Source organism: Delphinapterus leucas, chromosome 7 (assembly GCF_059928025.1).
Source record: "Delphinapterus leucas isolate spDelLeu-1000000601 "Yukka" chromosome 7, BTC_Dleu_Yukka2, whole genome shotgun sequence".
NCBI classification, from domain to species: Eukaryota; Metazoa; Chordata; class Mammalia; order Artiodactyla; family Monodontidae; genus Delphinapterus; species Delphinapterus leucas.
This window is the reverse complement of record NC_143135.1, coordinates 93,441,586-93,466,698: the sequence shown is the minus strand read 5'-3', so window position 1 is coordinate 93,466,698 and position 25,113 is coordinate 93,441,586. Positions and strand designations below refer to the sequence as shown.

The following is a 25,113-nucleotide window of genomic DNA, read 5'->3' as shown; positions in this document are numbered from 1 at the left end:
TCAATTACTGGCCTGTGATGTGCTTTCTGACGTCCCTTGCAAAAAGCAGGCTGTTTGGGGGGAAAAAAAAAGTGAAAGTGCTTTTTTGATCTCTGGCGCCTCTGGGCCAGTATGACCCCTCCCTCTGCGGTGCCTTTGCCCACTCCTCACTCATTACTTCTACTGGTTAGGCAAGCCTGGGTTAACCCTTCAAGTGCCGCGTTTGGGGTGAGGGGTGGTTGCCGTTGCCTTCTCCAGACAGGCCCTCCTCTGGGAGACAGCTCTCAGGAGCACAGAGTGGGCCAAGTCCAGTGCCTGCCAGCCTCCTCCCCGCCCTCCCTCTGGCTGCCAAATCTGACTTTGATTAGCGTGTGGAGGGGGAAGAAAGCAGGAAAACAGAATATTAAAATCTTAATTCAATTTAAAACACTGTCATTCACAGGCATGCCAGACAGTGAGATGACTAATTATTATGCAAATTAGGCAGATAGAAAAGTGATTAATAATTGCACAAATTAAAAATTATTGTAAACATCCTGTGACGAGCGATAAGTCCAATGGAGAGGCGAGGGCGGTGGGCCGGGGAGGCCATGGTGGAGCTAGCTCCTGCATCCTTATTTCCTCATTAGGGGGATTTAATTAGTGCCTGATGATGGGGCTCAGTGCTGCCAGGGGTGGAGGAGTGGGTGGCCAGGCCTGGGGCTGGCTGTGCTGATCTCAGCCCCTCTCCTGTTTCTCCTCATTGTCTGGTGGCCAGGCTGGAACGGGCTGAGCAGGGGCTGGGGGTGGGGAGGCAGGCCAGTCACCCTGAAGGGGTGGGTGCTGACAGCTTCTCTGCTGCTTTCCACTGGCCTACACCAGCTAGCTGCTAGCTCACACCAGGCCAGGGATGATGGAGAGGAGGCCTCTGGGTGGTGGACTTGTGGGCATATCCTGGTTCAGCCACGCAGGTCCTCAGGCCTAGTGAACAGATGTGCAGAGCAGTCCTGGAAGTTCAAGTGAGGGTGGACAGGTGCATGATGTTGCTTGGGGCCTCGTGGGTACCTTGGATCCAAGGTTCCTTGATGCTGGGGCGGCAGGGCGTAGAGGAACTAAGTCAGTGTCCTGAGCCGAGTGACTCACTCTTCTCCAAGTCCATACTTCCCCAGACAGGCATGCATAGGAGCTGCTTTGGTGTGGGTTGCCTTGGTTGTCCAAGGTTGGGGGCAGAGGTGGCCAAGCTCCTCTGGCCCAGCAGCACCACTGGTGCTTTCCAGGGCATGCAGCTATCTTGGGTCCCATCCACTGAAGTAGAGCAGCAGCTGTATTCTCTTTAACAAAACATGCCGGCTAGCTGGAGCACAGCCACCTCCCACCAGGCCCTGGAGCCCTGAGCCCTGAGCAGGTGTGGATGGGGCTGGGGCCAGGCCTAGGGCAGGTGGCGGGTCCGTCCCACTGCTCTCCCCCAGTCACCATGCCCCTTAGGGAGATGGTCTTCCATGTCCGGAGAAGACCACAGAACAAGCCGGGAGGTCAGGGGCCTGGTGAGAAGCTCTCGTTATTTGAAGGGGCAATGCATGCTGGAAACCGGGAAGGTTTCTAAGAAGGGCTAGGGTGGGGAAGGTGCAGAAAAGAGGATAGGAGTTGGGGAATAGGGACAATAGGGTTATCCAAGTCTTTATCTTTCCCCAAGGGTCCCAGATTCCCTAGCAGCCATTACCACCCAGGGCCAAGAAGCTGAGGTTTGTTTTGCACAGGCCAGAGGTCCAGCCTGTGTGCCCACAGATCTCTCTTCCTGAGACTGGGATACATATCCCCACCCTGCCCCATGGGGCTTTGGGAATGGGGAAGAGTTACTTCTATGTCAAGACTCCCACCATTAGTCCAGGCTTAGTAACCTGCACACAGCCTTGTCACCATGGCCAGCACTAGCTAATGTCCCCCACCCTGGTGTCTTGTCTTCACTCTGGCCCCATTCTGATTCTTGGAGGAGGACACTGTTTTCCTACTGGGACCCCAGTGATATCTGCCTGAAACCTCCTTCCTTCACCGTGAGCTGTATGACCAGCAGGCACCGACCTTCTACAAACCTCGCTCCCCATCTCCTCTCCCTGACCTCTACTGACTCCTGCCTGTGCCGCTCCTGACCCCATGCTCGGTTCTTATTCTGTTCTTTCTTTTGTGTTGGGCCTTCCAGGGCTCTTCTGATGAGGTACTGACTCTTTGTGACCTCGGGCAAGTTGCTTCACTTCTCTGAATCTGTTTCCTCGTTGTTATGATGTGGAAAATACTACAACCTCATGAGAGATTAATTTATCCTTTCATGAGATTTTTAATATATCCTTTCCCATGGGCATCCACCCATTCATTCAATCACTTCCATGTTCCACGTGCTGGGGATACAAAACTGCAGGCAGTCTCAAGGATTCATGGGAGACAGACAAGGGAAGAGCACACGCAGAGGCCCAGAGGAGCGAGAGGAATAAAAGTTTAGAGATTGACAAGGAGCTTAGGGTGACTGGAGGATAGATTGTGTTGGGGACTGAAGGGCATTGGGCCGAAGGGCATTTTACTCCTTGGAATTTTGATACTACTTTATGGGCTCTGAGGTGGCAAGAGAGGACTTTGTGCAGGAGGCAGGGATGACTGGAATGGTGTTTTACAAAGAACATTTTGCAACTGCGTGGAGATGGGCAAGGCCAGAGGCAGGGTCCCAACCCACTGGCTATCTGCCTGAGAGGTGCTGCTGTGGTGCAGGGCCCAAGGAGGAGGAGAGAGATAGTCTTGAGGCAGAAAAGGCAAGATCTGGCCCCTGAGTGGCCGTGAGGGGCAGAGTGGGGTCCAGGTTTTTGGCGCGGAGGGGTGCTGTTCTCCGAGGAGAAGAGGCATATGGGGAAGAAGGAGAGATGGCGATGTTGCCTGGGGACACCTTGGGGGCAAGGACCGCGTTTGATGGAGTCACTTGGGACGTAGGAGGTGTTGAATACCTGCTAGTTGATAATAAACATGTTCAAGTTTGGGGCTTTGTCTGTCTTGCCTTTTTTTTTTTTTCTTCCTCTGACCATATCTAGATCTTCAAAAGGAGCCGGGCCCTTTCTTGGAAACTGACCTCGACCTTCCCCTTTCGGCTTTTTGGTTGGTGGGTGTCTGCACTGTCTGCCTGCCTGTAGCAGGACTCTGTGAGGTTAGCCCTCCGCCGCTCCGTGGTGTCTGCATTCCCGTCGCCTCCACCGCAGGCTCCTGTGAGATTGCAGCTACCCACACATGACCCTGGAGCATGGCTTGGGTTGTTGTTGCCTCCCTCCAGTGCCACGACCGTGGGGAGGAAGGCTGTTCTCTGCTGAGTACCTTCTAGATCCCTGTGCTCGAGCTCTGGGAACAAAGAGGAAGCTTTGTTGTTGATGAGGCCCCTGCCAGCCCCACTGGGTCTCCCTGCTTCAGCCCTGAGAGGGTCCTTGCCGCCAGTGGTCCTGCCTCCCGGAGCCCTGGGTATTCTCTCGCCTGGGGGTGGATGTAGGGCCTAGGGCCCGAGTTTGGGGGCACTGATGCCAGGCAGGGCTCCCAGCAGCCAGGCAGAGCTGCCCCCCCTTCAGGGTCGGTTTTCCAGACCAGGCTGCACGTCCCCCGAGCCTGCCGCCACCCCACGGAAGCACAGACTGGTGCTTGCTGCCCAGTCCCAGGTCCAGATGCGGACTCCCTCTTCTGGGGCAGTGCGGCCCTGTGTCTGGCTCCCAGGCAGGCTACCCTCCCAGCCACCCCTGCTCCTCACCAAGAGAAGAGCACTTAGCGGAAGCTGTGAGTGCCCTGCAGGGAGCCCCTGGTGGTCCCCAAAGGGCCCCAGTGGGCATTGCGTCCCAGAGGACCCTCAGAATGCCCAGGTGTGTGCTTCTGCTCCCAGTGGCACCCCAGAGAGTTTCCCAGTAGCCTTCCAGTATGTCCCCAGCAGCTCCTATTGTATTCTTACTGTGCTCTGGTATCTCTCCAGTGGAGACCCTGTGAGGCCCCCAGCCCTCAGGGTGGGGAATCCCAGGAGCACTCTGGGAACTGTCAGGAAGGTCCCAGTGTGCCCAGGTTGCTCCAGACACCCCACAGTGGGCCTCTCGTGATATCTCAGCCTGTGCCCAGGAGTGCATGGTGTTCCCCCCCAAAGGTTCCAGCATGTTCCGAAGAATGCGCCAGCACGTGGCCCCAACATCCTACTGTCCCTGCAGGACTTCCGGTAGATTCCAATTCCCAAAGTGCCAGTGCTAGCTCCCCCGAGGAGTCTCTGCTGTCCCTCCACTCCCCGGGCCTGCCCACCAGCGGAGAGAGAGCTTCTCCAGTGGGAAGGGGTGGGGAGGGAGAGGGGGTGGAAAATAACATTTGCTGAGTGCCAGCTGTGTCTTAGGCATTTTGTCTGTGCAGTAAGCCACAAGGTGGGTGGTTTCCCCATGTTATAGAAACTGTTACCCAGAGAAGTGAAGTGATTTTTCCCAGAGTCAGTAAGTTGCAGGGAGAGATCTGAAGGCAGCTCTGTGGGCTCCCACTACACCCTTGCCTGTCCAGAGCCTCAGAGGACCAGGGAGAAGGTGAATCCCAGTGGGCAGAGATGCATGGGGCAGGGGGGCAGGGTGGAGTGGTAGGCCCTGGGCCGCTTCTTTCCCTCCCTACTTTGTTTCCTCTGTTCCCAGGAAAGAAAGGACAGGGCTTAAGGTTTCTTTGGAGTGAAGCTCTGGTTCCTGGGAGCTTCGTGGCTCTCAGGTGTCAGATCCACCCCCTCCAGTTTCACAAGCCCATTCAGGTTCCAGATGTTACAGTCAGTGGCCCACCAGACTCAGGGTCCAGTCCAGGTGAACCGGGTTCCAGGGTCAGCCTAGGGTTCTGGGCTCACCCCTGGGCCTGCCCTGAGCCCTGGGAGCCCCAAGTCCAGGTTCCAGGTTGTGCAGCAGCCTCCCCATGCCCTCGCCCGTGCTAGCTGTAGATGCTCTTTCCATGCTGCCCCTGTCAGCGGCCCATCTGCTTCTCTCCCACTGGCTGCCTTCCCTGGCACAGAGGTACTCACAAGGTGACTTTGAACAGTGCAAACTCAGTGCGGGGCGGTGGGGGTGGGGTGTATGGAGCAGCCCTGCAGGTGAGGAAATGGGAACCAGACCGGGCCTTTTCCTCCCTGACCCAGCTGGGTCCCTCTGCCCTTAGGAGCCTGGCTGGAAGGGCAGGGAGGGCAGGGAGCCAGAGGTTGAGGGCATGACTGGGGGAGTCTGTGCTGGTGAGTTGGTTTCCCCCTGACCAAGGACTCTGACCCCCTGCTCCTGCCTCGGGTGGGGAAAAGAGGAGGAAGGACTCTGGTCCTCTGTTGAGCAGTAACCTCCCCATGTGGAGTGGGGAGAGGAACATTTTAATTCACCTTGGCTCCCTAACCATCCCCTCCCTACCCCACCCCTACCAAGCGTGTAATGGAGGATTTAGGTTTTAGGCAGTTTAGAGACAGACTGCCTGGGTTCATATCTCCCTCCATCACCTTGGACATATTAGAATCTCTGAACCCTAACTTCTCCATTCATAAAATGCAGCTAGTAATGTCACTTACCTGTCACATAGTAAATGCTCAATTAAAAAAAAAAACTAATGCTCTGTGCATTTTTCTGCATGTTTGTTAATACTTCCTACACTCATACTTGCACATGTATGTGGTTGTGTGGGCTTTCCACGTGCTCTGCCCTTCCCCGCTTTGCACTTTGTTGTTGCCTCTAGAAGGTTGGGTGGGGGTGGTGAGGGGTCTACTCCTGACCACTCTGGCTCCTCAGGGGGCTGAATGCTGCTCAGGAGAGTCAGGTACAGAGGCGAAGGGGTTTAGCCTAGGGCAGGGGACCCAGGGTGTTGCTGGGGTGGGGGTAGTGGGGGAAGGAAGGAGGACAGGGAGGGTGGCCGGGGGCTGTGGCAGGCGTCTCAGGGCAGCAGAGGCTTGAAGTGGTTGGACAGCCCCCCGTCCATCCTGCCGGCACCCACCCCCTGCTCTCCTCACAGGAGACCCAGCAGTGCCTGTGTCAGGGCCCTGGCCTGGGAGTGCGGGCCTTTGCACCTGCCACTTGCCTCTGCGGGAGAGTTTTTGGACTGGTAAGGGGTTTTGGTTCTCTCAGGTTAGCTCTTTCTGCTGGTTTACCCTAAACAGGGAACAGTTTGGTGGGAACGGGAGACAGTTGTGATGGTTGCATCTCCCACAGGCAGGCATTGATGGAGACTGCGGGTCTCGGCTCCTTCTGTGAGGTGTCAGGGACAGGGTGGCCTCTGGTGAGCTTCTGCAGGAGAGGCCTCTCTGCTAAGAAGCTGTGGGGTGTGGCATCCTCGTCTCAGGATCTCATTAGCAGGAGCTGGGGTTAGGTGGCCAGCCTAAGGGAGGGGCGCCTCCTTCTGTGTCCTCTCCAGGCCCTACCCCTCCCTGCGGTCTTTATCCCTGGCAGGGGCAGGAGTAGTCGGGGAGGAGGGGGTCCCTGACCATAAGTGGTATCTCTGGTGGCAGTGAATTCAGGACCAAAATTCAATAATTCCGATGTATGCCAGCCATGCTTAATTGTAGAATAACTAAGGACAATCGAGATACAAATCACTAAAAATATTCACTGGAGGCCTCAGATATGTGCCTCCTTTCCACACCCCTAATATGAAATAAATCTCCCTTCATCTTTATAGCTTCTGCTGAGCATTTCTCTGAAGTGTCTGTGGGGCAGGCAGCGTACTCTTCCTGCGTCTGGTTCCCCTACACCCACATATCTCTGGAAAATGGGTGGGAGCACGTGCAGAAACACTGAGAGAAAGAAAAGCCAATGGTCTGAGCAGGGCCCGTGTTGGGGAGAGGGCCCTGTTCACCCTTCCCCTCTTCATCCTCCCCTCAGTGATAGTGAAGAGAACGGGTGCCTGGGAATGTTTATGAGCCTCTCTCCTCTCTTTTTCTTTTCAATTACAGTGATACCTCAGGTAATTAACTGCTAATAACCTTGTTAATTTAAAATGGATCCTTGCCCTTCTGGCCATCTCTGGAAGACATAAGTCACAAGGAGTCAGCTGTTTTGGAGGAAAGGGGACGTGGGGGGGGGTGGCGGGCAGAAGAGAGGGTGAGAAGACCTGGGTGGGCATGTAGAACTGTGGCTGTTTGGTCCCACCTGGTTCCTTTCTGGAGCTCCAGGTCTGCAGGAGAGGCTCCTGATGGGTAGAGGCCTCTCTGACAGGCCCCGTGGCCATGGGATTCCAGAGGTACTAGAACAACTTCCGCCCCACCGCATTCCCAGACGACACTCCATGTCACCCAGCAGCACTCAGCTCAGGAAGAGAGTTCAGGGGGCTCTGGCCCAGCACACTGGGCTTTTATTATGGTCTGGCACTCAGCCTAAGGCTGACCTCTTGACCTCTTAGGAACTGTTGCTCATGATCCTGGAGACCCAACCTGCTAAGTGAGGGTCACTTCTCCCACCTCCGCCTCTTCCCAATCTCAGGGATTTGAGATCTATTCAGGAAGAGAATAAACTTCTCATTCTGAATGGTTTAAACATTCGTCAAGAGTCAGGCATCTGGATGAGGGATCTGTGATCTGTTTCAGTTCGAAAGATTTATTCATTTGATAAACTTACAGAGTTCAGCCCAAGTCTTAGTGATACAAAGATGAAGAAAGATATGGTCCCTGTCCTCAAGGAGCTTGTGGTTTCATGGCCAGAGTCTGTCACGTAAACAAATAATTAAAACACAAATTACGTTGAGCACAGTGAGGAAGATACCTGACCTTGTAGGGTATGGAACTCAGGGAAGGCTATACAGAGGAAGGGGTATTTGAACTGTGACTTGACAGATAAGAACGAGTTTGCTAGGTAGGGAACACAGAGAATAGGAAGGTCATTCCTGCAGAAGGAATAGCATGGAATGTGAGAGGCCATGGCTGCTGGGGGAATGGAACTTGCTTTGATATGGATGGAACACAGAGCGAATAGAGGGATGAGAAAGTGGCTGGAAAGAGAATCAGAGCCAGATCATGAAGAGTTGGAAGGATTTCTTCTGAGAGGTGATCTCCCCGGCCCATGGGAACTTAGCCAGGGCAACTGGGGGCCACACCCCACAGCTGGGTGCCTAGGGAGACTCCAGCCTTGTGGCGTTAGCTCCCAGAAGGCCTGGTGAGGAGCTGTCACTCCCCTGCTTTCCTCTTTTCATTTTAGAGTAAAAGAAGAGGTGCTGGGCGTGGGGTGAGGGGACAACTGGAGATTTAGGGATAAATAGGTCCCCTGGTTTGGTTTCTGCAATTTGCTCTTCTCTGTCCCACAGTGCTTTGTGATCATTTTGGGGAATTTGAGCACCAAGTCCCAGGGTGTATGAGGGCATCTGCTCCCTCCATGGGGGACCCCCTGCTCAGAAGCTGGGACTCTCAGTTTCTAGAGGGTCTGCTGTTCCGGGATGGGTCTCTGAGCTCCGTCTGGCGATGCCCACCTTCCTCCCCCAAACCTTTGCTCTTGTAAGAGGCCTGGGTTCAGGTGGCTGGTGTGGTTCTTAGTGGGCTGACAGCTGAGGGGCACCATCCCTGTCCAGGAGGGATAAAATGACCTCTTGGGAGCCCAAGCCTAATATTTGGGGGCTAAAGCCGTCCTGGGGGCCATTAGCCTCCTCTCCCAACAGATCTTGTCACCATCTGTAGACCCCTTGGCCCCCAGCGGGCAGAAACATTAGCCTCTGAATAGAGCCTTAACAATCTGAGCCTCCCTTCTCCTGTCCCCTTCCTGCTGTTTCAGTTTTTTTTTTTTTTTCCAAGACAAACAGCCGCAAAGCTCCATCTCTTAATGAAACTGTTTGATGTTGATTAATTATGCAGCTGCCTTATTTGCGCGCACAGGCTGTGGCTTCCCAGCTTCTCTCCCACGCTTGTCTGCCAGGAGCCCTCTGTGAGTCTCAGGCAGTCCTCCCGTCATTCCCACAGCTAGAGCAGGAAGCAGAGGCTAGCCTGCGGGGTCACATTTGGGGCCGCTGGATGGGGTTATGTGCCGTGAACTCTTGAACCTAAGAAGACAGGGTGCTTGGGTCTTGCCTAGCTCCTCTCCTTTACTTACCAACTGTTTGGCCTTAGACAAGCCATCAACCCCTTGGGTGTTAGTTGCCTTTTCTGTGAAATGGGAATCGCACTAACACCATCCCAGTGGGCCATATCTCGCGTGTCTGTCTATCTCCAGTGTTGGGTAGAGTGCAGGTGCTACTGAAGTGGGTTTTTTAATAATTGGCTGGATCAGATGGTCTGTTGGTATCTTTTAAGATGTTACTCCAGGGATCTGTGGGATCTCCACTTTTGCCAGATTTCCCAGTTCCACCTGCTGTAATCAAAGACCCTTTAACTTCTAATGGTCACAGCATCGATGCAGCATCCACTGTGTATAGAATCCTGTCCTCACCAAGGAGACCCTCCAGGGCCTTGCACCCACACACCAGAAGGCTCTGTTTTGGAGGAGATATGGTGGGAAGGATGGTGGCTGCTTGTGGCTTGTGCACTAAACCCCTGGTGGAACAATGAGGCCATGCCTTGTGCTGAGGCCAAGGCTAGGGAGAAGGGACCAAAAGTCTGTGGTGTCCCTGAAATTCATGTAGATGTTGGGCCAGACAGGAGGAATCTTGTCAACTGGGCTTTGAAAGGGCAAAATTCACACTGAATTACAAAGGACTGAATCTGAGCTGTCTGTCATGGGTGGGATGGAAGGGGATCTGGAGCCTCCAGGCAGTGAATCTCAGGCTTTCTGGGATCAGGGAACTCTGCAGCTATGGACTCTTTTCCTACAAAATGTGCATGTGTTCCTATACATCCAAAAATATATTGAGGGCCTTCTTGGGGCTCCTGGACCTGGTGAAGGACCCCTGTCTGGTCTAGGCAAAAAAAATCTGGGGGTTTTAGAAAACCAGAGGGGACAACAGGGACAGCGGGAGTCAGATGGCCTGCCTAGGTTCTCTGTGGGGAATCTGAGGTGGCCTCCTGGGAAGAGACAGAACTCACTGTGGTGAGAGAAGTTTTATCTGGCGACTAAGGAGTGACTGTGGGAGCAGAGGGTAGGCTGCTGCAGCAGAAACATAGGAGCTGAAGGAGAAAAGGCCCTGACATGGCCCTTGGGGGCAGAGGCGGAGATGGAATCAAGATGAAGGAAGAATGCCCGGCCCTTGGGATAGTGGGCGAGGCCGGAAGCAGAGCAGTGAGGCTGTGGTGAGAAGGCCTGCAGAGTGGGGCATGGAAGGCCTGGAAAGGTGTCTGTGTTGACACCTGGGCTTTAGGATTTGGAGGAGTGAGGAGGTTGAGAATCTAGAGAGAGCCAGGGAACTGAGACAAAGCCATGACTTCATCTCATCACTGATTTATGCTTCAGAAAAACATGTGTGGTAAGTATGGACACGGAGACAGACTTGGAGAAGTTAGGAGCCAGGTTCATTGAGATGGAGAGGAGACGCTTGTGGAGGGGAAGGAGCTGGGATTTTAAGCTGAGTCTATGTGACTCCAAGCCCTGCTCTGTTCACCCTATACCGTCTGTACTCGTTCTTCCATGGGGGCTTATGCTCTGGATGTCACTGCTACCTTTCCTCCACAGTCAGCAGTCAGGTGTTTTCAGAACGATGGTCAGAGAGCCTCCCTGTCTCTAGTCTATGGTCACTGGGTTTTGGGGATCCTGCTCTTTTTATGGGAGACCAGTTGGCAGTAGCTTGGTTTCTGAAAAACTGCCAGAGGAAGGATTAAAATCAGAGCTTCAGAAGGATGGCATTTCTTGGCTGAGCACGATCAAGAAACCGAAGAAGAGAGACAGTTCTGGGTGTTGGGAAGTGTGCCACATGGGGAGCTGGTGAACTGGGGTTTGGTGCTGGTTTGCTGCTAGCTGTCTGGTTGGTCTTGGGTAAGTTACTTTTTCTCTCTAAGGCCTCAGTTTCTTAAACTGTAAATGGGATAATTCATCTATCCATCCATCCATCCATCCAACCATCCATCTGCCTGTCCATCCATTATCCCATCCATCCATCCATCCAGGCAGCAACATTTATTGAACGCCAGCTCTACAATGGGTGCTGTATATAGCAGTGAGGATACATAGCAATGACAAGGCTGACATGGTCCCTTCCCTTGTGGATCTTAGAGTGGACCAAAGAAGAAAGATATTAAAAAAAAAATCTGTCTCCCAGGGTTGTTTGGAGACTAAACTAATGAGGCTCTGTGGGAAAGGGCTTTGTATTATGAAGCACTTTCTTGGTAGGAGTTCTTATTATCACAGAGGCTCAGTCCAAGCAGGAGCTAGAGAGGCCTTCAACTCATTGAGCCTATGATTCAAAGTTTAGTCCCAAATGCCTCCAATCCCTCCCTATTATCCACCTCACCCAACCCCTGCCTCTGCCTTCAGCTGTGTTGTCCCTGCAGGAGGGAAAGGAAGCCTTGGTGATCAGCTGTGTCCCAGCTCTGGCAGGAGTGGGGGGAGAGCTGAGCTGACTGATGCTAATTAGCAGCATTGAACCTTGGCAAAGCTGGAGAGGCAGATAAAGGGAGGTATGCGTGTGTGTGGGGACCGTTCGCGGGTGGTTCTGCTGAGGGTGTCATAGATTCTTTAGGGACTGGTCCTGAAGTAACTTCTCTCCCATGCCACCCTTGGCTGTGTCCAGCCAATGTCACCTGTGAAGGCACAGTGGAGAGAGTAGAGCTATGGTAGAAGAGAAAGAGGATGGTCTAGAAGGGAAAACCCTTCCAACAGTGACCTTCTCCAGATTCAGGGCAGGAAGCCTACTACTCACTTTTAGGATTTTTTAGAATTGAATTACAGTTGGTTTACAATGTTGTGTTAGTTTCACTTGTACAGCATAGTGATTCAGTAATTTTGCAGATTATACTCCATTATAGGTTATTACAAAGTAATGGGTATAATTCTCTGGTGCTATACAGTATATCCTTGTTGCTTATCTATTTTATATATAGTAGTTTGTATGTATTAATCCCATACCCCTAATTTGTCCCTTTCCTTTTCCCCCTTCCCTTTGGTAACCACAAGTTTGTTTTCCGTATCTGTGATTTTATTTCTGTTTTGCATATACATTCATTTGTATTATTTTTTAGATCCCACATAGAAGCATAGCATACAGTATTTGTCTTTCTCTGACTTACTTCACTAAACATAATATTCTATAGGTCTATCCGTGTTGCTGCAAATGGCGACATTTTGTTCTTTTTTATGGCTGAGTAATACTCTGTTGTGTGTATATATATATATATACACACACACACACACACACACACACACACACACCACATATTCTTTTTTTCTTTTTTTTTTTTGCGGTACGCGAGCCTCTCACTGTTGTGGCCTCTCCCGTTGCGGAGCACAGGCTCCGGATGCGCAGGCTCAGTGGCCATGGCTCACAGGCCCAGCTGCTCCACGGCACGTGGGATCTTCCCGGACCGGGGCACGAACCCGTGTTCCCTGCATCAGCAGGCGGACTCTCAACCACTGTGCCACCAGGGAAGCCCTGCATCACATATTCGTAATCCAGTTGTCTGTTGATGGGTACTTTGGTTGCTTCCATGTCTTGGCTATAGAAATAGTGCTGCTGTGAACATTGGGGTGCATGTATCTTTTTGAATTAGTGTTTTTATTTTTTTCTGGATATATACCCAGGAGTGGAATTGCTGGATCATATGGTAGCTCTATTTTTAGTTTTTTAAGGAACCTCCGCACTGTTTTCCACAATGGCTGCACTAATTTACATTCCCACCAACAGTGTAGGAGGGTTCCCTTTTTCCGCATCCTCTCCAACATTTGTTATTGGTAAACTTTTTGATGATAGCCATTCTGACAGGTGTGAGGTGATACGTCATTGTGGTTTTGATTTGTATTTCTCTAATAATTAGGGATGTTGAGCATCTTTTCATGTGCCTTTTAGCCATCTGTATGTCTTCTTTGGAAAAATGTCTATTCAGGTCTCCTGCCCATTTTTTGATTTTTTTTTTTTTTTTTTGATACTGAGTTGTATGAGGTGTTTGTATACTTTGGATATTAACCCCTTGTTGGTCTCATCATTTGCAAATATTTTCTCCCATTCTGTAGGTTGTCTTTTTGTTTTGTTGATGGTTTCCTTTGCTGTGCAAAAGCTTTTAAGTGTAATTAGGTCCCATTTGTTTATTTTTGCTTTCATTTCTTTTGCCTAAGGAGACTGAGGCAAGAAAATATTGCTGTGATTTATGTCAAAGAATGTTCTGCCTATGTTCTTGTCTAGGAGTTTTGTGGTTTTAGGGCTTACATTTAGGTTTTTAAACCATTTGAGTTTATTTTTGTATATGGTGTGAGGGAATGTTCTAATTTCGTTGTTTGATACATGTGGTTGTCCAGTTTTCTCAGCACCACTTGTTGACAAGACTGTCTTTTCTCCATTACATATTCTTGCCTCCTTTGTCATAGATTAATTGACCATAGGTGCATGGGTTTATTTCTGGGCTGTCTATTCTATTCCATTGATCTATGTGTCTGTTTTTGTGCCAATACCATCTTATTTTGATTACTGTAGCTTTGTATTATATTCTGAAGTCTGGGCGGGTTATACCTCCAGCTTTGTTCTCATTTTCTCAGGATTGCTTTTGCAATTCTGGGTCTTTTGTGGTTCCATATAAGTTTTAGGATTACTTGTTCTAGTTCTATGAAAAATGTCATGGGTATTTTTATAGGGATTGCATTAAATCTGTAGATTGCTTTGAGTAATATGGCCATTTTAACAATATTCTTCCAATCTAGGAGCACAGAATATCTTTCTATTTCTTTGAATCATCTTCAGTTTCCTTTGTCAGTGTTTTATAGTTTTCAGCATACAGGTCTTTCACCTCCTTGGTTAAGTTTATTCTTAGGTATTTTATTCTTTTTGATGTGATTTAAAATGTGATTTTTTTTTTTTACTTTCTCTTTCTTTCATATTTCTTTAATAGTGTAAAAAACACAACAGATTTCTGTATATTAATCTTGTATCTTGCTACCTTGGTGAATTCATTGATTAGTTCTAATAATTTTTGTGTGAAGACTTTTAGGTTCTCTATATAGATTATCATGTCATCTGCAAATAGTGACAGTTTTACCTCTTTCCTTCCAACTTGGATACATTTTATTTCTTTTTCTTGTCTGATATCTGTGGCTAAGACTTCCAACACTATGTTAAATAGAAGTGGTGAGAGTGGGCATTCTTGTTCCTGAATTTAGCGGGGAGGCTTTCAGCTTTTTACCATTGAGTATTATGTTGGCTGTGGGTTTGTCATAAATGGCCCTTATTATGTTGAGATATGTTCCTTCTATACTCACTTTGATGAGAGTTTTTTTTTTTAACATGAATGGATGTTGAATTTTGTTAAATGCTTTTTCTGCACCTATTGAGATAATCATTGATTTTTGTCTTTCCTTTTGTTAATGTGGTGTATCACATTGATTGATTTGTGAATGTTGAACCTTCCTTGTGATCCTGGAATAAATCCAGATTGAACATGGTGTATGATTCTTTTTATGTATTGTTGGATTCAGTTTGCTAATATTTTGTTCAGGATTTCTGCATCTATATTCATCAAAGATATTGGCTTGTAATTTTGTTTTTTTGTAGTGTCTTTGTCTGGTTTTGGTATCAGGATAATGGTGGACTTATAGAATGAATTTGGGTGTGTTCCCTCCTCTTCAGCTTTTTGGAATAGTCTGAGAAGGATAGGTATTAGTTCTTCTTTATATGTTTGGTGGAATTCCCTTGTGAAGCCATCCAATCCTGGGGCTTTTGTTTGCTGGGAGATTTTTGTTACAAATTCAGTTTCACTTTTAGTGATAGGTCTGTTCAAATTGTCTGTTTCTTCTTGACTTAGTCTTGGCAGCCTGTATGTTTCTAGAAGTTTGTCCATTTCTTCCAGGTTGTCCAGTTTGTTGGCATATAACTGTTCTTAGTATTCTCTTATGATTTTTTGTATCTCTGTGGTATCAGTTGTTATTGCTCTTTGATTTCTTATTTTGTTTATTTGAGTCCTCTCTCTTTTCTTCTCAGTGAGCCTGGCTAAAGGTTTATCAATTTTGTTTACCTTTTCAAAAAACCACCTCTTGGTTTCACTGATCTTTCCTATTTTTTGATCTCTATTTTATTTATTTCCTCCCTGATCTTATTTATTTACTTCCTTCTGCTGGCTTTGGGTTTTATTTTTTCTTCTTTTTCTAATTCTTTTAGGTGGTAGGTCAGGTTTTTTGAGATTTTTGTTTGTTTATTTCTTGAGGAAGGCCTGTATCGCTATGAACTTCCCTCTTAGAACTGCTTTTGTTGCATCCTATAGATTTTGGAAAGTTGTATTTCCATTTTCATTTCTCTCAAGGTATTTTCTGATTTCCTCTTTGATTTCATCAAGGACCCATTGGTTTTTTAGTAGCATATTGTTTAGTCTCCATGTGTTTGTTCTTTTCCCATTTTCTTTCTGTAGTTGATTTCTAGTTTCATAGTGTTGTGGTTGGAAAAAATGCTTGATATAATTTCTTTCTATCCTCTTAAATTTGTTGAGGCTTGTTTTGTGACCTAGTATGTGATCTATCCTGGAGAACATTCCATGTGCCCTTGAAAAGAATGTGTATTCTGTTGTTGGGGGATGTAATGTCCTGTAGTTGTCAGTTAAGTCCAACGGGTCTATTGTGTTATTTTCACTCTTAGTATTCTTGTCTCCAGACCTCTTCTTGGGCCATCCTCCCTGCAGGAAATGCCCTACCTTTTCATCACTACGTTCCAACTGTCCTTCCAAACCAGAGCAGATGTCTTCTCCTCCACCACATCTGCCCTTCACCCTAGTTGGAAGTAGTACCTTCTTCCTCTCAATGCCCACTGTACTTGGTTCATACTTCTCTTATGACACATATCCCATTCTCCTTTGGATCACACATGTTGGGTGTGTGTCTTCTATCCCCAGCATTCTTAGGAAGACCCCCTTCATCCACAGCACATCACAACAGTGCCTGACACTTAGTAAGTGCTTGACAAAGTTCACCAAAAGATGCAAGAATGTCTTTGAAGGTGCATGTTACAGATGAAGAAACTGGGGATCAGAGAGATCAAAGAGTTTTTTTCAAAGCCAAACAGCCGGTGAGAAGTAGAGACAGACTTCAAAGTCAAGTCTGTTTTAGCGCTGTTTATTATTTTGGGGGACTGCTGCAGACAACAGGTTCAAACATTTAAATAATAAATGATAAAAATTAGCCAAACCAGCACCAGTTAAGGGAGGATGTCTTGACCATACTTCTGATCCATTACATGGACAAGCCATAGGTGTGCTGATACTGGGGGGCTAAGGGAGAGCCATTTTGTTCAGGGGCCTGACATTCTGGAAATAAGTCCAAGCTGACTTCAGTGGGTTTCCATGAGGTCTTTGGGCCCCTGGGGAGTTTCCTCTGTAGAAAAATTTCTGCTTGCTCACCTTACCGTCATAGCAGTATGGCTCTGAGGACCTTTTAGGCTTACAGTGCAGAATATCTGGAACGGTTGGAGGAGTCCACCATCTGTTCTGTTGTTACATACAGGCCCTCTGATATTCTGAAACAGTTTACTTTACCAGTGAGTTTGCTGAGTCTACATTAACACCTCATTGCTGTAACTTTCTTCTGTGTAAATCCTGGGAGATTTACATGGCAGAATGGTCTTTGGCATTTTTTGGTGACTCAGTCTGACTTAGTAGTTCCCAAGACTTTCATAAAGAAGCTTTTGCAATAGGGGTGGAGGACTGACATCTTATTTTTATTTTTCCAGGTATAGTGGTGTCCATTGTCTTTGTCTGTGTGGACCCCTTCTTCCCTCTTTTTAAGTTACCTTATCCGTATTCCTTTAGGACATCAACTCTTCCCCTGTTTCTAGTGGGGCAGCAGGCTACAGTTACCTGGGCCTCAGGAGTAATCCCATAGCTCAGGCCTGGTGTCCCTGGCCACAGTGATTGGTCTAAGAATACATATAGAGGGCCCAAGGTGGGACAGTAAGAGTCCTGCCTTGGATTTCACATGGGGCTGCTGAGGGAGAACCAAGACCTCTTTCCTCTGAGATCCTAAGCATGGATAACATAAGCCCAGAGCAGCCTTTGGCCATGCCAACCCAGGAGTCATCCCTCCCATGATCTCAGCTTTGGAGGAAGCTCAGATTTAGTGAGAGAGCACAAGAGCAATGAAAGAGAGATGGAGAAAGGGAGAGGGACCAACAATACCATCTGACTTCTGGTTTTACCCCTGTTCTTCCTAGTTACATCAGCCAGTACACCTCCAATTGTGCACTAGCAATTTAAATCCATCCCTTGCTACTGAAAGTAATTACCAAGTAAGGTTATATATGTAACTTTTACACATGCACACGCACACGCACACATACACATATGTGTGTAAAACCACAAAGAAAATAGGAAGGACAGTTTCAGAATTAAGAACATCTTTCAAATTGAGTCCATTTAGCTTTATGAAAACATTACCCTTCTTTTTACTAGTGGAAACCTCATCAAGAGTCAGCACCTGACTGCATACCTGTGTTTCAGAACCACTGATGTAGCCAACCCTTTCTAGAGAACAGGTTCTGAATGGCGAAGGGCTCAAGAGAGAACTGGGATGACTTGGACCCCAGAAGCAAACTCGCCTTTATGCTTCGTTTCATGAGGGCTGTCCCTGCCCTAGCAATTGCACTGGAGGGTGTGTGTGTGTGTGTGTGTGTGTGTGTGTGTGTGTGTGTGTGTGTATGTGTGGGAAGTCCAAGGTCCCCCCACTCCAGGCCCAGCACCGCCCCACCCCACCAGTGTTTGACTCCTTCTTGTGGTCAGACTTCCTGATTCCTATGGCTACTCTTGGCGGGGGGGTGGGGGGTGCCCTCTCTGGACAGTGGGTATGTGGCAGTGGGAGCAGGAACCAGCAGCCGGTTCCTTGGGCTCGGCCTGGTGTGAGCCATGTGGGCTTTATCTTGCCATTAATGTTTTTCTAAATTGGTGGCAGTGGAGCAAAAAACCCAATTTGTGCCTGGAGCATGCATGATTACTATTGTAATAACCTCAGCTAATAAGAATATGATGTGGGGCTAGGCTGGGAGAGAAAACACATTTCTCATTAGCTTTTGATTAATTACTCTACATAATTTCTTAGTTGTGGTGACCAAGGAGGGTGGGGTATTGCCATTTCCTCACCTCATCTTAACCCCGTGGGCTCGGGGTATTCTAGGGACTGTGGTATTTCCACAGTGGCCATGGAGGGAGAAGTCCTTGTCTCTCCTCCCACTTCCCCTCTTTCTCCTCCTCGCATCCTTTCTCTGTCTTCTCTCCCGCTCCCCTCTCCAGCCCTCCCTCTCCCTGACTTCTTAATCTCTTTTTTTCTCTTTTCCCTCCCTCAGCCTTTTGCTGGTCTTCATGGGTGTCTGACTGGCACTTGGTGACAGCCCACGCTGTCCCCTTGCACAGTCAGGCAGGTAGGTAATGGCTAATTTGCAGGTCCTGGCTGATCTGCCCTGATCCCTGAGCTCAGATTGGATATTTCCTCCTGATTCCCTCTGGACCTCCCCGGTCTGACCTGGGGACCTCTTCTTGGCTCACCTGCTCCTGACACAGGATCGTTTCTGGCCTGGCTCTGTGTGGCTTGGAATTGTTTTTGTCCCCTTACCACCTTACCACAAGCAGAGTGGCCTCCTGGCCTGAGGGCTTCTGTCCCTCTCTCCTGGTCCCTGGCAGCTAGGTCCAGGCTGGATAATCCCTCAGATCCTTATGTCTGGGATCTAGTGCTCAATAGGGCAGTAGCTGGAAATATTTCCATTGTATTTGTAACTCAACGGGTTTCTGTTGATCCCTACTCTATACCCAGAACTGTGCTAGGCACAGTGGGGCCCTTAGAGAAAAGACAGGTGTGGGTCTTGCCATTGGGTTGGGAAGGGTGTTGAGGAGGGACAGACACTAACACAAGGCAGTGTGTACTGAGTGCCCAGTGGGTGAGGCAGAGAGAGCAGGGTAGTGAGGCTTCTCAGGCTGGAGGTTCGGGAGGCTTCACAGAGGAGGGAGGCTCAGATTTGGATGACAGAGGGGAGGGGACAGGAGAGGGAACTCCTGATGAGGGCATACCGTGAGCAAAGACCCAGAGGTAGGGATGCTTGAGGCAATTTTAGAGGGTGTGAATGTGGCTAGTGTATTTTTAGTGGGAGTTAGTGGGGGAGATGAACTACAAATAAAAATTGGAGGCTGACTGTCGAACATCAGGCTGAGGATTTGGGACATATGTGATATCTGGTTGGGAGTCCTGAAAGGTAATTCAGTGCGAGGGTGAGCTTATAGCAGTGGTTTGCTAAATGGATAATGGTGGGTTGTATTAGTTTTACACTGCTGCTGTAACAAAGTAAATACCACAAAATTAGCAGCTTAAAATAACACAAACTTATTATCTCACAGTTCTTCGGGCCAGAAGTCCAGGTTGGCTTGAACGGTTTCTCTGCTCTGGGCTGTACAAGAAATCAAGATGTTGGCTGGCTGGGCTTCTGTGGGGAGGCTCTGGGAAGAATCCATTTCTAGCATCATTCAGGTGGTGGGCAGAATCCTGTTCTTTGTGGTTGTAGGACTGAAGGCCCCCATTCCCTTGCTGTCTGTAAGTTGGGGCCACCATTATCTCCTAGAAGCCCTCCCAGTTCTTGCACATGGGCCCCTGTATTTCAGAGTCAGCAACAGTGTATCAAATCCTGTTCTTGGAAGCTCTCAGACTTCCCCTTCTGCTGCAGCTCTTCCACCACTTTCCTAGTTTCTCTTGTTGCATCTCTCTGACCTCAGCTGGGTAAAGTTCACTGCTTTTAAGGGATCATATGACTAGCTGGGGCTCACCCAGATAATCCAGGATAATCTCTATTTTAAGGTCCAAAACCCTAATTTTAAGCCTCTGCAAAAATCCCTTTTGTCATGTAATGTAACATATTCCCAGGTTCCAGGGACCAGGGCATGGACATTTTTTGGGAGAGGCATTACTCTACCTACCTACCCCATGGGGCAAGACAGATTAGGTGATTCCTGAAATAGTCCTGGTGAATGGAAATGAGGTCTAGAACTTGGGTGTAATGAGAATGGAAAGGCTGGGAGGGCAACACTAGAGGCTGCTCCATGACTGGCTGCATGCGTGTGGGTGGGCGGGAGGGAGTGAAGGGGAAAGGAGGAGTCATCCTTGGATCTAGCTTAGCAAACAGGAGAAAGATGGTAACTCGTCAGTTGCTCTAGGTGGAGGTCAGATGATGCATTTGTTTCAGGCGGGGTGACTTAGGGGTGACAGCATCTGCCAACCTGGAACTGTCCTATGAGCAGGTGGGAACGCTCATCAGGAATGTCAGACCAGGTGATACTCATTTGTGACCTATTCACACGAAAGCAATGATTGAAGGCTTGGGGGTGCGGGGGTGGATCGTCGTCGTATCCAAGGGAGGGAGACAGGGTAGAAAGGAAATTGGGCTAGAACACTGGGGGACCTCCAAAGAAGAGATGGGAGGAGGAGGAAGAAGAGCTAGAGAGAGTGAAAGAGCAGGCACAGCTGGGCAGCTGGAAGGGAAGGAGGCAAGCTAGGAGAGGTCCCATCTGTGAGGCCAGGCAGCGCTGGTGCTCAGGGTTAGGAAGGCAGAGGTCTGGCAGGAGAGTGGGACAAAGCCCAGGGGTCAGTGATGGGATGGCTGTGGGTGATGGGGACAGGTATTTCTTTTTTTTAAATTTATTTTATTGAAGTATAGTTTATTTCTAATGTTGTGTTAATTTCTACTGCACAGCAAAGTAATTCAGTTATACATATATATTGAATACGTTCTTTTTCATATTCTTTGCCATTCTGGTTTATCACAGGACACTGAATATAGTTCCCTGTGCTATACAGTAAGACCCTGTTGTTTATCCATTCTATATATACTAGTTTGCATCTGCTAATCCCAAACTCCCAATTCATCCCTCCCTCCCCCCGCACTTTGCAACCACAAGTCTGTTCTCTGTGGGGGGACAGGCATTTCTGAGCGAGACTAGGAGGAGAGACGAGGTGGTGTGGAGGGAGAGAGTGGGGACACACACCAGGCTCAGTAGGGTCCACAGGCACTGTGTGTCAGCATGTGGGCAGGGATGGGGCAAGGCCAGGGCCGACTGAAAACAGAGCAGAGGAAGAGAGCACTGCTGGAAGGAGAGGGAGGGGTATGATTCAGGAACAAGGTCCCCAAAGCAGCAGGGGCTGAAGTGCAGAGCCAGGACCTGGAGAGGGGAGAGGCAGGACCTTTGGGTAGGACAGGCTGGGCACGGACTGTGGGCTTCTTAGAACAGAATGTGGGAGCAGAGGCCTGGACTGTGGGGAGGAGGCAGAGGACAGGGCCAAGTAGGGCAGCACATATAGCCACAGTGGGGTCATTCCTATTTTTGGAACTGTCTTCTCTCCCCTGATTATCCTGGGGGGGCCTGGTTCTCCACAGAACAAAAGCTCCTGGGGTGAAAGGAGTTAACTTATTCAAGGGGGTTTGGGGAAAGGAGGCATATGGTGTCTTTCCTGCCAAAGGGTCCTATGGGATCAGGAGAGCACTGTCCCCCTGGCTCTTGGCCCCATCAGCGCGTGGTCAACCCCAGGGCCCTCCACATGCCCAAGGCCCCTGCCAATCCCAGCCTCCCCGCTACTTCTGACGTTTCACAGGCCATTGTTTGAGGCCTAACTGCCTGCCACAGCACAGTGCTCAGAGCCCCCGCCAGCCATTCCACCCGCTGATCCGCGGGGCTGCCCAGAACCGGCTCCCAGTGTTCGTGGTGGCTGGGTGCCAACAGGCAGGCCCAGAATAAACTGGCAGCGAAGGGCGGGCGCAGCCCATCTTAGTGGGCGCCCGATGGGGGTCCTCGTTGTGTGCCTGTCCGCGCGCGTCTGCGCAGACTTGTGGGCCTGGGGGGTGTCCACAGCTCAGTCCTCAGCAGACTTCAGGGTTGAGGGGGTCATGGAGGTGGCCGGGGCTTTGGCTGGGCGGAGAGGGCGCAGGAGGGCAGGGCCCGTGATGGAGACTCTGGGAGGCCGGGCCGTGTCCCGAGAAGGGCCGGGGCAGGATGCGTGCGGATGGCTGGAGGAAGACTCGGAAGGCCCAGGGCTCGGCACCGCTTCCCTCTTGCCGAGCCGCAGCGTCCTGGAGCCAGACCTTGGGCCTGCCCTGCCCCGAGGCCCCGCCCCCCCCACCCCACCCCCGACCCCGTGCCCGGCTCCCAGCGCAGCTTCCCACCTCACGAGGGAAGAGGGAATCTCGCCAGAGATCCATGTAAAAATAGATGTATTTCTGGATAAGCAGCGAGCCTGAAAAACGGCTGAGCCGGAGTCTGCTCCGCTGACAGAAGATCTATGTACTAAATTCCTCTTCAAAATCTGTTTCTCCGGAGACTTATTCTTGCTGGGCTCTGCCGAGCTGGGGGAAGTTGTCGGCATCGGGCGTCCCCTGCTCCACCCTTTCTCCCGACTGTTTCCCAGAGTGAGCTGTGGTCACATTAAGCAGCAGGGCAGCTCGGGCTCCGGCCAGAGCAGAAAAGTCAAAAGGGATTTGAATGGCAAAAAGGTCATTCTCATGCATTACCCTGGCTGGGTGGGAAGCCGGCGTGATGCAACGTGACACCCATCCTGGCGGCTGAGAGAATAAGTGATGGCTATATTTATGTTTCCATCTAAATGCATGGATCAAAGCAGACACTTTAATCTATTCAACAACAGCCCAAGGATTAAAAAGTTCCAGGCAAATCACACTCTTAAATTGGTAATATATTTTTGCTTGTCACTTGACAAATCATTTTAGAGAGTGACTTCAGGCCGGGTGAGGGACCTGGAGATTTGAACCTGGCTCCCTCCTGGAGAGGGCCCCAGCACTATAGGATGTGACATGAATCTGGTCACTTGCTGTAGTCCCTGTGAGTCCTCGCACAGGACTCCTGGAGGGGTAGGGGGAGCTAGTGGAGAGTATCAGGCCTATGGTCACATCTCAAAATGTGTTTTAATCTCCAAAAAGCCTAGCAGGTAGACATTATAACGACCCCCATTTTACAGACCAGGAGAACCAGATGTGTGGCTTGCCCGGGTCACACAATAATAAGTGGGAGAGTGGGAAGCAAAGCTCACCCAACCCCAAGCCCAGTGCTCTTGTTCTGCTGGAGCTGCAGTGACAGCAGAGGGCAGCAGAGACTGCTCCGTCACTTGCTCTGTAACTGTTGGCATGTTCCTTCACTTCCCAGTTTCCTCATCTGCCAAACGGGGATAATGATGGCATCCACCTCCTGGGGTTGTCGTCAGGAGTAAATGAGATGACTCAGGGAAGGCGCTTATAGCACGGTGTCTGACACATGGTGAGAACACATGTTTGTGCTGAGCTCTGAAGGATAGGACCAGACAGGAGTGTGTCTGGAGGCTGAGAAAGGAACACAAAAGCATGACTTCTAAGGAATGGTTGAAGGAACTGGGGGCCGCTGAGTCAGGAAGAGAGAAGGCGGCCTCCTAATGTAGGCTGGATTGTGAAAAGAAAGGGAGATTTGATTTGTTCCATGTGGCCCCAAGAGGGGCAACTGGATCCTTAAGGAGACTGATGGATTTCAGCTAAAGAGAAGCAAGAACTTTCTCAACACCAGCGTTGGGCAAAGAGGAAATGATGAGCTCAGGATTCTGGGAGGTGTGCCGGTTAAGGCCAGACGAGCCCTTGGTGGTGATGCTGTACCAATAGATATGCCTGCCCCCGGCTTGGCATTTAGACCAGATTTCTTTAAATAAATATATATATATAATATATATATATTTAATATATATATTAAATATATATTTAATGTTATATATATATATATTTAAGGAGTTCTTTGTGTGTATTTCATCATTTAATTCTACTGATTTACGCTTGGCTCAGATCCCCACTAATTTTCAGGTATGCACGATGGTTCAGGAGTGGGCCGGGTGGTACGGGAATCGTAAGGCTGCTGCGCTGGACGGAGGCAAAGCCAGCTTTGGGTGAAGGAAGAATTCCTGCCCCCACTAGATATTGGCCAAAGTGGTCTGAGGCGCCGGGGTAGTGCCAACCAACGAAAGAACGGTGTGCTTGGAGTTCGGCAGACTTGGGTTTCCATCTGGCTCCATCTTTTAATATCTGTGTGTCCAGCTGAAAGTCTCCTAATCTCTCTGAGCCTCAGTTTCTCCACATGGGAAACTCTGAAAGCTTCCTTCCCTGTTCACGTTTCAGAGGCGGTGTGAGAATTGGGGAGAAGCTGGCCTTGCTGCTGCCTTGGCCTTGGGTAAGGGGCGCCGTTCCAGCAAGGGGAGGGGCGCCGTAGGCACCCCGCCCTCTGGCTGAGCCATATCCTTTCCGGGTGACCGCCGGTCCGCAAAGCCACCTCCCAGCGGCGTCCCGTCAGTTGCAGGGCGCATGCGCGAGCGTCCAGGGCGGGGTCAACGCGCTGGCGCGCGGCCAAATCGCACCATCTGCCTAAGGGGAAGTGCAGCGCAGGTGTGAGTTTGGGGGGCAGGTGATTGTTGACGGCTGAGCCAGCTCTCCCCGCATATGGTCCCGGGGAGGCGGCAGCGGCCCGCGTGGTCCCCCCCCAGGGCCGGCGCTCTGCGCCCTCCAGCGTCTTCAGCCGGTTCCCGCGTGAGAGCTTCAGAGCAGCTAAGCCAGGGAGGTCAGGGCATTATCGGATTCGCTGTACCAGCGTGGAAACCGAGAACCAGAGGTTAAATCGCCGGTCCAGAGTCCGGGAGCCAGTCAGTAGTGGGCCTGAAGCAGCCCTCCAGGTCACTCGACTCTTAATTCCATTTTCTTCGCGTGACCCGCTGCGCCGTGCAGTTCAGCAAACATTTATGGAGAGCCTTGTGTGAGTCAGGCGCCGAGCTGGGTGAGCTGGGTGCTGGGGGTGCTGACCCACGCTCTGGCTCTGTTAATGGAGGGTGCAATTTTAACCCTCCGGTTTGGCCCCGAGGTTCCCAGTCATACCCCACAACCCAGTGTCAAGACACCCAGGTACCTGAGGTGTTTCTCTGGACCACAGGTCTGGCCGGTTCACACCTGATGATTTGCTGGGCCAGACTCCTTGGCTTGCCGTGCAAGGCCTTTCTGAATCTGGCCTCAGTCTACCTTTGTGGCTCCATTCTTCCCTGTACCCTTCTGGACCCCTGGGTCTAGCTGCCCAGGTCGACCACCCACTCTTCTACA

General features: G+C 50.0%; 1 protein-coding gene across 1 annotated transcript in view; it reads left to right on the top strand.

Moving 5' to 3' along the window:
- The window catches only part of BUD13 (BUD13 spliceosome associated protein), an 80,446-nt gene that overhangs the window by 52,021 nt on the left and 3,312 nt on the right, over window positions 1–25,113 (top strand). The window lies entirely within an intron of this gene.